Source organism: Dendrobates tinctorius, unplaced genomic scaffold, assembly GCF_039654945.1.
Source record: "Dendrobates tinctorius isolate UK_male_01 unplaced genomic scaffold, ASM3965494v1 ptg000143l, whole genome shotgun sequence".
Taxonomy (NCBI): domain Eukaryota; kingdom Metazoa; phylum Chordata; class Amphibia; order Anura; family Dendrobatidae; genus Dendrobates; species Dendrobates tinctorius.
In genome coordinates this window covers 8,362,231-8,375,056 of record NW_027361810.1, presented here as the reverse complement: position 1 = coordinate 8,375,056, position 12,826 = coordinate 8,362,231, and the positions used below count along the sequence as shown (strand labels likewise).

At 47.8% G+C, this 12,826-nt stretch overlaps 1 long non-coding RNA gene across 6 annotated transcripts in view; it reads right to left on the bottom strand.

The window, feature by feature from the left end:
- LOC141049188 (uncharacterized) overlaps positions 1–8,243 on the bottom strand; it is a 43,172-nt gene extending 34,929 nt beyond the window's left edge. For 5 of the 6 annotated variants that reach the window (XR_012220275.1, XR_012220280.1, XR_012220276.1 and 2 more), the window contains exon 1: positions 7,735–7,870. This is a non-coding gene — a long non-coding RNA (uncharacterized lncRNA). Of the gene's footprint in view, positions 1–7,734; positions 7,871–8,196 lie in introns of those variants that run through there. The other variant, XR_012220279.1, reaches the window with a different exon arrangement.
- Between the last annotated feature and the right edge of the window lie 4,583 nt (positions 8,244–12,826).

Sequence of the window (12,826 nt, the reverse complement as noted above, 5' to 3'; positions counted from 1 at the left end):
ATGAGATGCTTATACTATGTGGAGGACTCTAGGCTGTGCATTATATAATATTGAGGACTATGGGCTGTGTATTATACTATAGGGAGGACTATGGGGATGTATTATACTATATGGATGCCTATGGGCTGTGCATTATACTATATGGATGATTATGAGCTGTGCATTATACTATATGGATGACTAAGAGGTGTGTGTTATACCATAGGGAGGACTATGGGCTGTGTATTATACTATAAGGAGGACTATGGGAATGCATTATACAATAGTGAGGACTATGGGCTGTGCTAATGGCTATCCTGATCTTTTCATGATCTAACACTCAAGTTCACCTGCTTCACATATTGCATCTGTCACATGCCGTCATGTTCTCACTGACATCACATAAGTGCCTGTGCTGAAATACTCTGTGCTGATGGGGACCCTGCTCCTTCCTAGGCTATCACATGTTGCTCTTCTCTCTCTAACACAGTCACACCAGAAGAGCGGTCACTGCCTCCAGCAAGATAAGCACCCTCTCCTGCTGAAACCCGCTGTGCTGCTGACATATCCCAGTAATCATGAAGCAATATAATAAAGAAACAACTGTGGATTCTCCCTGTAGAGACTGAGGATTTCACCATGACTCTAATCTTTCCTTACTGCCTTTTCCCCCTATTACAAGTGATGGATAATTCTCCCGTTTTTTTTTTCCTTTTGGAAAGAAAAGAAGCTTTTACAAAGTTCAAGAATTTTATCAAAGTTGAAAACAAGGTCAATCCTTTCAACAAGCTGGTAAGTGAGAGCGGCCAGGGGCTCGGCTGCCGCTTTGTGACTGCATAAAGTGTCCAACGACTAAGAGCGACTTCCATAAAGTTCTACACGGTAGATCTGACTTTAATATAATAATTTCATTTCTATAGCACCAACATATTCTGCAGCGCTGTACTGTAAGAGGGGACTTGTACAGATACTATTAGACATTGCAAAGTAACACATAATTCATCACATACCAAGAGGAGTAAGGGCCCTGAGCTACAATCTATGAGGAATTAGGGGGACATGAAAGGTACATGGTAAAAAGTGCTTGTATTGTACGATATAGCCATAATATACTAACTAGGGTCTGCATGTGACGCTGCACGAAACATCACCCGTGTGTGTACAATACCGACCCAGAGGGCTAATAAGTGATGAAGGGTGTGGAGACAGATGATACGAGGGGCCATTACGGAGAGGGAAAATTTAGGACGGGCAAAACGGGAATAGTTAGATAAGTGATAGGCCAGTCTAAAGAAAAACATTTTTATGCCAAGCTTACAGCTGTGGATAATGGAAAATTCAAATTGTCTGGGGTAGTGCATTCCAGAACCCTGGTGCAGCATGAGGGAAATCTTGGAGACAAGAGTGGGAGGTTCAGATTATTAAAGTGACGCTGTCAGCAGGATTGTGCTCAGTAACTACAGACAGTGTCAGGTCGGCGCCATTATACTGAATGCAATGATACAGTCATATGTTAAAGTTTGGGCACCCCTATTAATGTTAACCTTTTTTCTTTATAACAATTTTGGTTTTTGCAACAGCTATTTCAGTTTCATATATCTAATAACTGATGGACTCCGTTATATTTTTGGATTAAATGGTTTATTGTACTAACAGAAAATGCGCAATCTGCATTTAAACAAAATTTGACAGGTGCAAAAGTATGGGCACCCTTATCATTTTCTTGATTTGAACACTCCTAACTACTTTTTACTGACTTCCTCAAGCACTAAATTGGTTTTGTAACCTCATTGAGCTTTGAACTTCATAACCAGGTGTATCAAATCATGAGAAAAGGTATTTAAAGTGGCCACTTGCAAGTAGTTCTCCTATTTGATTCTCCTATGAAGAGTGGCATCATGGGCTCCTCAAAACAACTCTCAAATGATCTGAAAACAAAGATTATTCAACATCGCTTTTCAGGGGAAGGATACAAAAAGTTGTCTCAGAGATTTAACCTGTCAGTTTCCACTGTGAGGAGCATAGTAAGGAAATGGAAGAACACAGGTACAGTTCTTGTTAAGCCCAGAAGTGGCAGGCCAAGAAAAATATCAGAAAGGCAGAGAAGAAGAATGGTGAGAACAGTCAAGGACAATCCACAGACCACCTCCAAAGACCTGCAGCATCATCTTGCTGCAGATGGTGTCACTGTGCATCGGTCAACAATGCAGCGCACTTTGCACAAGGAGAAGCTGTATGGGAGAGTGATGCGAAAGAAGCCGTTTCTGCAAGCACGCCACAAACAGAGTCGCCTGAGGTATGCAAAAGCACATTTGGACAAGCCAGTTACATTTTGGAAGAAGGTCCTGTGGACTGATGAAACAAAGATTGAGTTGTTTGGTCATACAAAAAGGCGTTATGCATGGAGGCTAAAAAACACAGCATTCCAAGAAAAACACTTGCTACCCACAGTAGAATTTGGTGGAGGTTCCATCATGCTTTGGGGCTGTGTGGCCAATGCCGGCACCGGGAATCTTGTTAAAGTTGAGGGTCGCAAGGATTCAACTCAGTATCAGCAGATTCTTGACAATAATGTGCAAGAATCAGTGACGAAGTTGAAGTTACGCAGGGGAAGGATATTTCAGCAAGACAATGATCCAAAACACCGCTCCAAATCTACTCAGGCATTCATGAAGAGGAACAATTACAATGTTCTGGAATGGCCATCCCAGTCCCCAGACTTGAATATCATTGAACATCTGTGGGATGATTTGAAGCGGGCTGTCCATGCTCGGCGACCAACAAACTTAACTGAACTGGAATTATTTTGTAAACAGGAATGGTCACAAATACCTTCATCCAGGATCCAGGAACTCATTAATAGCTACAGGAAGCGACTAGAGGCTGTTATTTTTGCAAAAGGAGGATCTACAATATATTAATGTCACTTTTATGTTGAGGTGTCCATACTTTTGCACCGGTCAAATTTTGTTTAAATGCAGATTGCACATTTTCTGTTAGTACAATAAACCTCATTTGAATCCAGAAATATAACTGAGTCCATCAGTTATTAGATATATGAAACTGAAATAGCTGTTGCAAAAACCAAAATTGTTATAAAGAAAAAAGGCTAACATTAATAGGGGTGCGCAAACTTTAACATATGACTGTACGTGGTGATGAAATCCGTCTTGTGGTTGTTGTGTAATCTGTACTTTCAGTTTCAGTTAATGATATGTTTGTGCTCCGGGGCGGTCTGTGGACTGGGCTATGTGTGGTGCTCTGCTTATATATTCATCTGCATGGCTTTTGACAGGTCAGTGATCCCTTACTGACTCGTCCCTTATTTTACATACTGAAAAAAAAAAAAAAAAAATCACATTTAGCAGGCGGCGGTGCCTGCACTGCAGCATGACGGCATCTTGGTGGAGACAGTTTTTTTCCTTTACTACCAAAATGGCACCGGTGGCGCCTGCACAGTGGCATCTATTGGATCGCTGATAGATGCTCCTGCGCAGGTGAGGCCGGTGCTATTTTGAGACAGAATTTATTTTTTTCAAAGTAAACAACAACCACAAGACGGATTTCATCATCAGGTATCATTGTAATCAGTATAACGAGAGCTGACATGACACTGTAGTTACTGAGAACAATCCTGTTGACGGGCACTTTAAGGATATAAGTCTTAGGTCATTAGCAGAATGGAGGGCATGGGTAGGGTGGTAGGCTGAGATAAGGGAGGAGATGTAGGGTGGTGCTGAGCCATGGAGGGCTTTGTGGATGAGGGTAATAAGTTTATACTGAATTCTGGAGTGGATGGGTAGCCAGTGTAAGGACTGGCACAAGGTAGAGGCATCGGTGTAACGACTGGTGTGGAATATGATCCTGGCAGCAGCATTCAGGACAGATTGGAGGGGGGAGAGTTTGGTAAGAGGGAGACCGATTAGAAGAGAGTTACAATAGTCCAGACGAGAATAAGAGTTACAGTAAAATTATTGCAAAGATATGAAGTCAAAGATATGAAAAGGTCAAATTCTAGAAATGTTTTTGAGGTGCAGATAACAAGAGCGAGCCAGTGATCGGTTGTGGGGGGTGAATGAAAGCTCGGAATCAAGTATGAACCCAAGACAGCGGGCATGTTGCTGGGGAGTAATGGTGGAACCACACACGGAAATGGCAATATCGGGCATAGGTACATTAGTAGCGGGAGGAAACACAAGGAGATCAGTTTTTGACAGATTCAGTGTCAGATATAGTGAGTACATGATGTTAGAGACAGCGGTAAGACAATCACTGGTATCTGTAATAGTGCAGGCGTGATGTCAGGAGTAGAGATGTATAATTGGTGTCATCAGTGTAGAGATGGTACTGGAAAGCAAATCTACTGATTGTTTGACCAATAGGGGCAGTGTACAAGGAGAAGAGGAGGGGGCCTAGAACCGATCCTTGAGGAACCCCAACAGTAAGGGGAAGGTGAGAGGAGGAGGAACCGGCAAAAGATACAGTGAAGAAACAGTCAGAGAGATATAAAACAAAGCAACTTTTCACATATTCTTCATTTTACTACCGTTTTGTGTTTACAGCTCCTATGCAGACTCATGTGTTTCCAGAGTAACAGACTGCCCTTCCTCTGCCTCATCTTCTTGGCAACGTGACATGACTGCTGGGACAGATTACATAGGGTTTGTTTGTAATCTGTAAATATGGAGACGTTAGTTCTGCAGAAGAGCTGCATACACAGAATATTGGATCATTGGGGAAAGAAAACGTAACATTGTCCATCCTACGTGGATTTTATGCTCTGCCCCATTCGGATGCTGTATGATCAGTGACTCCAGCTTAGTTGTATTGTCTGTCATTCATGGTCTGTGGCATCGGTCTCATTAGTGCAATCCACCATCATGATAGTCATTTATTAAAGTGTGACCTTCACTGCTTAACAAGCCCTTATCCAACCCATGCTAGACTACCACTGCCATCTTACACACCAAGGGATCAAAAGTATGTGCCCCCTAGTCAGGTGTCTAATCCTCACCTATTGCAAACTGCTGAGCATTGGGAGCTGCAGCTGCACACGAGATCTGTCTACACAATGCCAAGTGGCACCTGGAGTCGTGTAAAGCGCGTAATCACATTGGAAATGCGTTTTCTGTGATGATAAACGTCTCTCACCACTTGGCAGTCTGATAATGAATGCATCTTAGGGCCCCGTCACACATAGCGATCTCACCAGCGATCACATAGCGACTCACCAGCAATCCTGACACGTTGCTATCGTTGTCGGGATCGCCGGTGAGTCGCTATGTGTGACTCCAGCTTTAGTGTGGCAGAATCCTGGAGATATTCTCTTCCAACTGAAAGGCATCATTGTGGTAACAGAGAAGGTTTTTCCCTGTAATAGCATAGCAGCGAAATTCATAGAGATATGAGATGACAAGTCTGCCGTGGAGGAACTGGAGAGGTTGAAGAGCCTTGTCCTCAACGCAATCCAAATACTTTAGGATTCAAGGGCTGTTCTCATGTAGTTTTATTGTTATAGTTAGTTAGACAGCATGAAAATAAGCAAGTTTGCATTTGGCTTGCTTTCATTCTCCTGTTGTGAGAGCTTTTATCTCACATAGTGTTCATAGAAGATCAGACACCACCAGAGCCAGCATTCCAGGAAAGGAGTTAACTCCTAAGATCCCAGTCAGTTCTCTCCAACCCATTGATTTCTATGAAGCAGTTAGCCACTCACCTCCTTCCCCCTCATCTCCTGAACAGCTGCTCTTATCAGTCCTGCATAATCACAGTTCCCAAACCAAAAATCAGCATTTTTCAGAGCAGTTCTTTTAATCAAGGATCTCACTTTTCATAACTGTGTGCTTGTTCAATGCCCCTATAATCTTTGTACCCCGAGTGTCAGTATCATTATCCTGTACCCCGATTGTCAATATCTTTACACTGTACCCCAAGTGTCAGGGTCATTATCCTGTACCCCGAGTGTTAGGCTGGAGTCACACTAACCAGCGCAAAATACGGTCAGTATTTTACATGTGTAATACAGATGACAGACCCCTAAATAGTGCTCCGTATGTCATCCGTAATCAAGGTGTGGTCGCGTATTTTGCGCATGTCAGCATCCGTATGTAATCCGTATGGCGAGATTTTCTCGCAGGCTTGCAAAATGGACATATAATGGAGCCCTATGACAGGGTTTCTAAAAGACACCTGGTGCGTATTTCTCGCAAGTCACATGTGTGGTCCGTGTGTAATCCGTATTTTTTGCGCACCCATTGACTTGCATTGGCGTATTACGGGCGTAGTACGCTGACAATCGCAGCATGCTGCGAGTGGCACGGAGCGGAGGATACGGAGGAGAAATATACGGCTGGTGCGAGTGACCCCATAGAGAATCATTGGTCCGTGTCTAATGCGTGCTTTTTGCGCCTCTCACGCACCCGTATTCCTCGCCAGTGTGACTCCGGCCTTAGGGTCATTATCCTGTACCCCGAGTGTCAGTGTCATTATCCTGTACCCCGAGTGTCAGAGTCATTATCCTGTACGCCCAGTATCAGTGTCATTATCCTGTACCCCGAGTGTTAGGGTCATTATCCTGTACCCCCAGTGTTAGGGTCATTATTTTGTACCCCGGGTATCAGTGTCATTCTCCTGTACCCTGAGTGTTAGGGTCATTATCCTGTACCCCGGGTATCAGTGTCATTATCCTGTACCCCGAGTGTTAGGGTCATTATCCTGTACCCCGGGTATCAGTGTCATTATCCTGTACCCCGGGTATATGGGCGGCACGGTGGCTCAGTGGTTAGCGCTGCAGCCTTGCAGCGCTGGGGTCCTGGGTTCGAATCCCACCAAGGACAACATCTGCAAGGAGTTTGTATGTTCTCCCCGTGTTTGCGTGGGTTTCCTCCGGGCACTCCGGTTTCCTCCCACATTCCAAAGACATACTGATAGGGAATTTAGATTGTGAGCCCCATCAGGGACAGTGATGATAACGTGTGCAAACTGTAAAGCGCTGCGGAATATGTTAGCGCTATATAAAAATAAAGATTACTATTATTATTATTATCAGTGTCATTCTCCTGTACCCCGAGTGTCAGTGTCATTATCCTGTACCCCCAGTGTCAGTGTCATTATCCTGTACCCCCAGTATCAGTGTCATTATCCTGTACCCCGAGTGTCAGGGTCATTATCCTGTACCCCAGTATCAGTGTCATTATCCTGTACCCCGAGTGTCAGGGTCATTATCCTGTACCCCCAGTATCAGTGTCATTATCTTGTTCCCTGAGTGAAACTCTTAAACCACCATAGGAAAAAAATTAGATATTTTTCTATTTGCTATTGTTTGGTTCCCATTTTAAGGATCCTTATTTTTTTAGGGTTCCATAAAATCTCAATACACGGAACAATCAGTAAATAATTTAGAGGAAGAATCGCAGAAAATGTGCAACCAGTGCAAAAATATAATGTAATGAGTCTTAGAGGGAATCATGATGCAGAACGGAAATATCGTGTATGAAAATGACGACTCACAACAGAGCCAGAATGTAAAGTCAGACAACAGAAGAGGGATGACCCTATAACAAATATAGAGCGCCCCGACAGTGCAAGGTACCAGACCCAGGGGCTCCATAACACAGCCAGTGCCCCATAATAATGCCAAATACAGGACCAGGGCACCCCACAGTGCAAGGTACCAGACCCAGGGTGTCAGGGGTGCTTCAGCAGCACCGCCACCTCAAGTAACAAGGACACAGAGTGCAGGTGGAGGACTCTTACCCGCAGCCACGGGAGTCCTGGCGTCTAACGTGGGTAGGAGCAGAGTAGCTTGAGGACCTGCGGGAGGTGGAGCAACGATGAAGAGCTAGGTGCACACAGGACCTACGATCATGTGACCGCAGGGGGCGGGGCTTACCGTCCTACTACTGCAGCTGATATAGTATACTCGCTACAGGAATACAGAAGTAGAGGAGAGGGGAACTCAGGTCAGGCAAGCCAGGAGGTCACACACAGGGCGGGCATCGAGGTACAGGAGGGATGATCACAGAAAGGTCAATACGTAGCCAGGGGTCATACCAGGCCCGGATTGGTAATATAACCAACCGGGCATTTTCCCGCCGGGCCGCTGTCATGTGGGCCGCGGGCGGCAGCGCCCGATCATCTCCCTCTCGCACTGCAGGGAGATAAGCCGCCACGCACCCCCCACGCTGTAGCATGAGACCTCTCCCCCCAGCCACTCACAGCGTCGCTTGCCTGCTCTCTTCACTGTTCACAGGACCTGTGATGAGGTCACAGGAGGGGAGGAGTCAGGGGGTCACATGATCATGAGCCTTTGTCCAGACCCCTGATCATGTGACCCCCTGACTCCGCCCCTCTTGTGACCTCATCACAGGTCCTGTGCGCTCAGCCTTACCTCTTGGTGTCTGCCGGACTCTGCTGTGCTGGTTGTCATGGTGCTGGATGAGGGAAGTTTGTGTGGGGTCAGGAGGGGTTTACAGGGTAGATGTAGCAGAGCCGTGTGCGTACAAGGTGTACGGAGCGGAGCCGTGTGTGTACGGAGCGGAGCCGTGTGTGTACGAGGTGTACGGAGAGGAGCCGCGTGCACGAGGTGTACGGAGAGGAGCCGCGTGCACGAGGTGTACGGAGCGGAGCCGTGTGTGTACGAGGTGTACGGAGCGGAGCCGTGTGTGTACGAGGTGTACGGAGCGGAGCCGTGTGTGTATGAGGTGTACGGAGCGGAGCCGTGTGTGTACGAGGTGTACGGAGCGGAGCCGTGTGTGTACGAGGTGTACGGAGTGGAGCCGTGTGTGTACGAGGTGTACGGAGAGGAGCCCTGTGTGTACGAGGTGTACGGAGCGGAGCTGTGTGTGTACGAGGTGTACGGAGCGGAGCCCTGTGTGTACGAGGTGTACGGAGCGGAGCCGTGTGTGTACGAGGTGTACGGAGCGGAGCTGTGTGTGTACGAGGTGTACGGAGCGGAGCCCTGTGTGTACGAGGTGTACGGAGCGGAGCCGTGTGTGTACGAGGTGTACGGAGCGGAGCCGTGTGTGTACGAGGTGTACGGAGCGGAGCCGTGTGTGTACGAGGTGTACGGAGCGGAGCCCTGTGTGTACGAGGTGTACGGAGCGCAGCCGTGTGTGTACGAGGTGTACGGAGCGGAGCCGTGTGTGTACGAGGTGTACGGAGCGGAGCCGTGTGTGTACGAGGTGTACGGAGCGGAGCCGTGTGTGTACGAGGTGTACGGAGAGGAGCCCTGTGTGTACGAGGTGTACAGAGCGGAGCCGTGTGTGTACGGAGCGGAGCCGTGTGTGTACGAGGTGTACGGAGCGGAGCAGTGTGTGTACGAGGTGTACGGAGCGGAGCCGTGTGTGTACGAGGTGTACGGAGCGGAGCCCTGTGTGTAAGAGGTGTACGGAGCGGAGCCGTGTGTGTACGGAGCGGAGCCGTGTGTGTACGAGGTGTACGGAGCGGAGCCGTGTGTGTACGAGGTGTACGGAGCGGAGCCGTGTGTGTACGAGGTGTACGGGGCGGAGCCGCACGTGTACTTGGTGTACGGAGCGGAGCCGCGTGTGTACGGAGTGGAGCCATATGTGTACGGGATGTACGGAGCGGAGCCAAGTGTGTACGAAGCATACAAAGCGGGCTTTTCCCACGGACACAGGAGTACACGGCGGATCCCCGAGGAGCATTTTAAAACTCAGACATGACGTTCCACCTGAAGTGATGTGCTGGAAGCTGACCGGAAATGAGATAATTTCTTGAGGAGATTGTGATGGAACTAGGAATGCTTCAGATCCATCACCGTGTCCTCCTTCGACAGCGCAGACAGCGGGATCGCCTTGGACTGTAAGTGATATCTGTAATTTGTATGTAACCCCTTCTCATGTACAGCACCATGGAATCAATGGTGCTATATAAATAAATAATAATAACAACATGTAGTCAGAGCTGTGCCCAGTATTTCAGCTCAGTCCTATTTATTGCTTTTAGTTGCAGTACTCCTCCCAAAGCTCTGTCCCCTTTTGTACACACGGTGACAGAATTCCTGGCAGAACTGCTATCCATTGGGCAACCAGACTCCCTGGTCATAGCCGCCCCTATCATACCTCCCAACTTTTGAAGAAGGGAAAGAGGGACAAAGACTGCGGCACGCGCAGCGCGCCGCTGCAAATTTTAGGCCACGCCCCGGCCACACACATTTCGCAACTAGTCACACTCATGTCCACGCCTAATTGCACCCATTTAGCACTGACTGGTACTGAGGGCACAGTGGCTGGCACTAAGGAAGAGAGAAAACAGAGAGAGAGAAAGAAAGAAGTAAAGAAAAGATAGAGGGGAAAGAAAGAACAGAGAGAGAGAGAAAGAAAAAAGAAAGATTAGAGAGAGAGAAAATGAGGGAAAGACAGAACAGAGAATGAGAAAGAAAGAAAAAGAGAGAAAGAAATAAAGATTCTATAAAGATACTATAGCAGCCCGGCTCCCATTGTAGTGCCCACCTGAGCCTCCCGGTGCAGGACCTATCATGATCCGCTCACATGGCCGGCATCCCCGATTAAACAAACTAACAATGACAGACTGATACAGAGGGGAGAGAGGACCCTGCCCTTTCGGGCTTACATGCTACAGGGTGGTGGGGAAGGAGACAGTAGGTTGGGGGGTTGCAGCAGTTCCGGTGCTGGTTGAGGTGATATCTCTGGTAGTGGTGAGAGAGAAGGAGGTAGCGGGATCATTGCAGGCTGTAGGTTTTCTTGAAGAGGTGGGTTTTCAGGTTCCGTCTGAAGTTTCCAAATGTGGTTGATAGTCGGACTTGTTGGGGCAAAGAATTCCAGAGAATAGGGGCTATTCGGGAGAAGTCTTGGAGGCGGTTGGGTGAGGAGCGAATAAGTGTGGAGAAGAGAAGGAGGTCTTGGGAGGACCGGAGATTACTTGAGGGAAGGTATCGGGAGATTAGTTCAGAGACATATGGGGGAGACAGGTTGTAGATGGCCTTGTAGGTCAGAATTAGTAATTTGAACTGGATACGCTGAGGGAATGGGAGCCAGTGAAGAGATTTGCAGAGGGGAGAAGTGGAGGAGTAGCGAGGAGAGAGATGAATTAGTCAGGCGGCAGAGTTAAGGATGGACTGGAGAGGTGCGAGGGTGTTAGCAGGGAGACCACAGAAAAGGATGTTGCAGTAGTCGAGGCGGGAGATGATGAAGGCAAGCACAAGCATTTTAGTAGATTGAGGGTTGAGGAAGGGACAGATTCTGGAAATATTTTTGAGCTGGAGGCGACAGGAGGTAGAAAGAGCTTGGATGTGCGGGTTGAAGGAGAGGGCAGAGTCAAGGGTTACTCCGAGGCAGCGGACTTCTGGTACTGGGGAAAGTGTGATGTCATTAATTGTTATAGCTAGGTCGGGTAAGGAAGATCTGTGAGATGGAGGAAAGATGATGAGTTCAGATTTGTCCACATTGAGTTTGAGGAAGCGAGAGGAGACGAAGGAGGATATGGCTGATAGACACTCTGGGATTCTGGACAGCAGAGAGGTGACGTCTGGGCCAGAGAGGTAGATCTGAGTGTCGTCAGCATAAAGGTGGTAGTGGAATCCGTGGGACTTTATGAGTTGCCCCAGACCAAGTGTATAGATTGAGAAGAGTAGGGGTCCTAAAACAGGGCCTTGAGGGACTCCAACAGAGAGAGGGTGGGATGAGGAGGTGGTGTGGGAGTGGGAGACGCTGAATGTGCGGTTGGAAAGGTATGAGGAGATCCAGGATAGGGCGAGGCCTTTGATGCCAAAGGAGGAGAGGAACTGTAGTAGGAGGCAGTGGTCAACTGTGTCAAATGCAGCGGACAGGTCTAGAAGCAGGAGTATAGAGTATTGTCCGTTTGATTTGGCTGTAAGTAGGTCGTTAGTAATTTTGGTCAGGGCTGTCTCAGTGGAGTGATGGGGGTGGAAACCAGATTGTAGATTGTCAAAGAGCAAGTTAGATGATAGGTGGGAGGAAAGTTGAGCGTGGACGTGCTGCTCCAGGAGTTTGGAAGCAAATGGGAGCAGCGATATTGGGCGATAGCTGGACATAGTGGTTGGGTCGAGGGTTGGCTTTTTAAGGATAGGCGTGATTGTGGCATGCTTGAAAGCAGAAGGGAAGGTACCGGACGTTAGTGATAGGTTGAAGAGGTGGGTTAGGGATGGGATAAGTGTGGTGGTGAGGTTGGGGAGGAGGTGGGATGGGGTCAAGTGCACAGGTTGTGAGGTGCGATTTGGAGAAGAGACGATTAAGCTCCCCTTCAGTGATGTTGGAGAGTGAGGTTATGGGGTTTGGGCATTGGTCTGGTATACAAAGGGGTTGTGGTGGTTGAGTGATGAAGACTTGCCTTGTTTGGTCAATCTTGTTTTTGAAGTGTGCGGCAAAGTCCTCGGCAAAGATGAGGGAGGTTGGAGGAGGCAGTGGTGGGCGGAGGAGGGAGTTAAAAGTTTTGAATAACTGTTTTGGGTTGTAAGATAGGGAAGATACGAGGGTTGTGAAGTAGGCCTGTTTAGCAGAGGTGAGGGCAGATTTGAAATCGAGTGTTGCCTGTTTGAATGTGGTGAAGTCATCTTGCGAATTTGATTTCTTCCAGCGCCGCTCTGCAATCCTGGACTCTTGCCGGAGCTTTTTAGTGGTGTTATTGTGCCAGGGTTGTCTGTTGATACGTCGCATTCTGCCATGAACGAGAGGGACGACCGTGTCAATAGCTGATGCGAGAGTGGCATTGTAGAAAGCAGTGGCACTGTCTGTGTCATGGAGTGAGGATATGGATGCCAGTGGTAGAATAGAGTCAGAGAGTGCGTGGGTGTCTAGGTGTGCAAGGTTTCTGCGGGGGTCCGCATGTTGCTGGACATGGGTGCAAG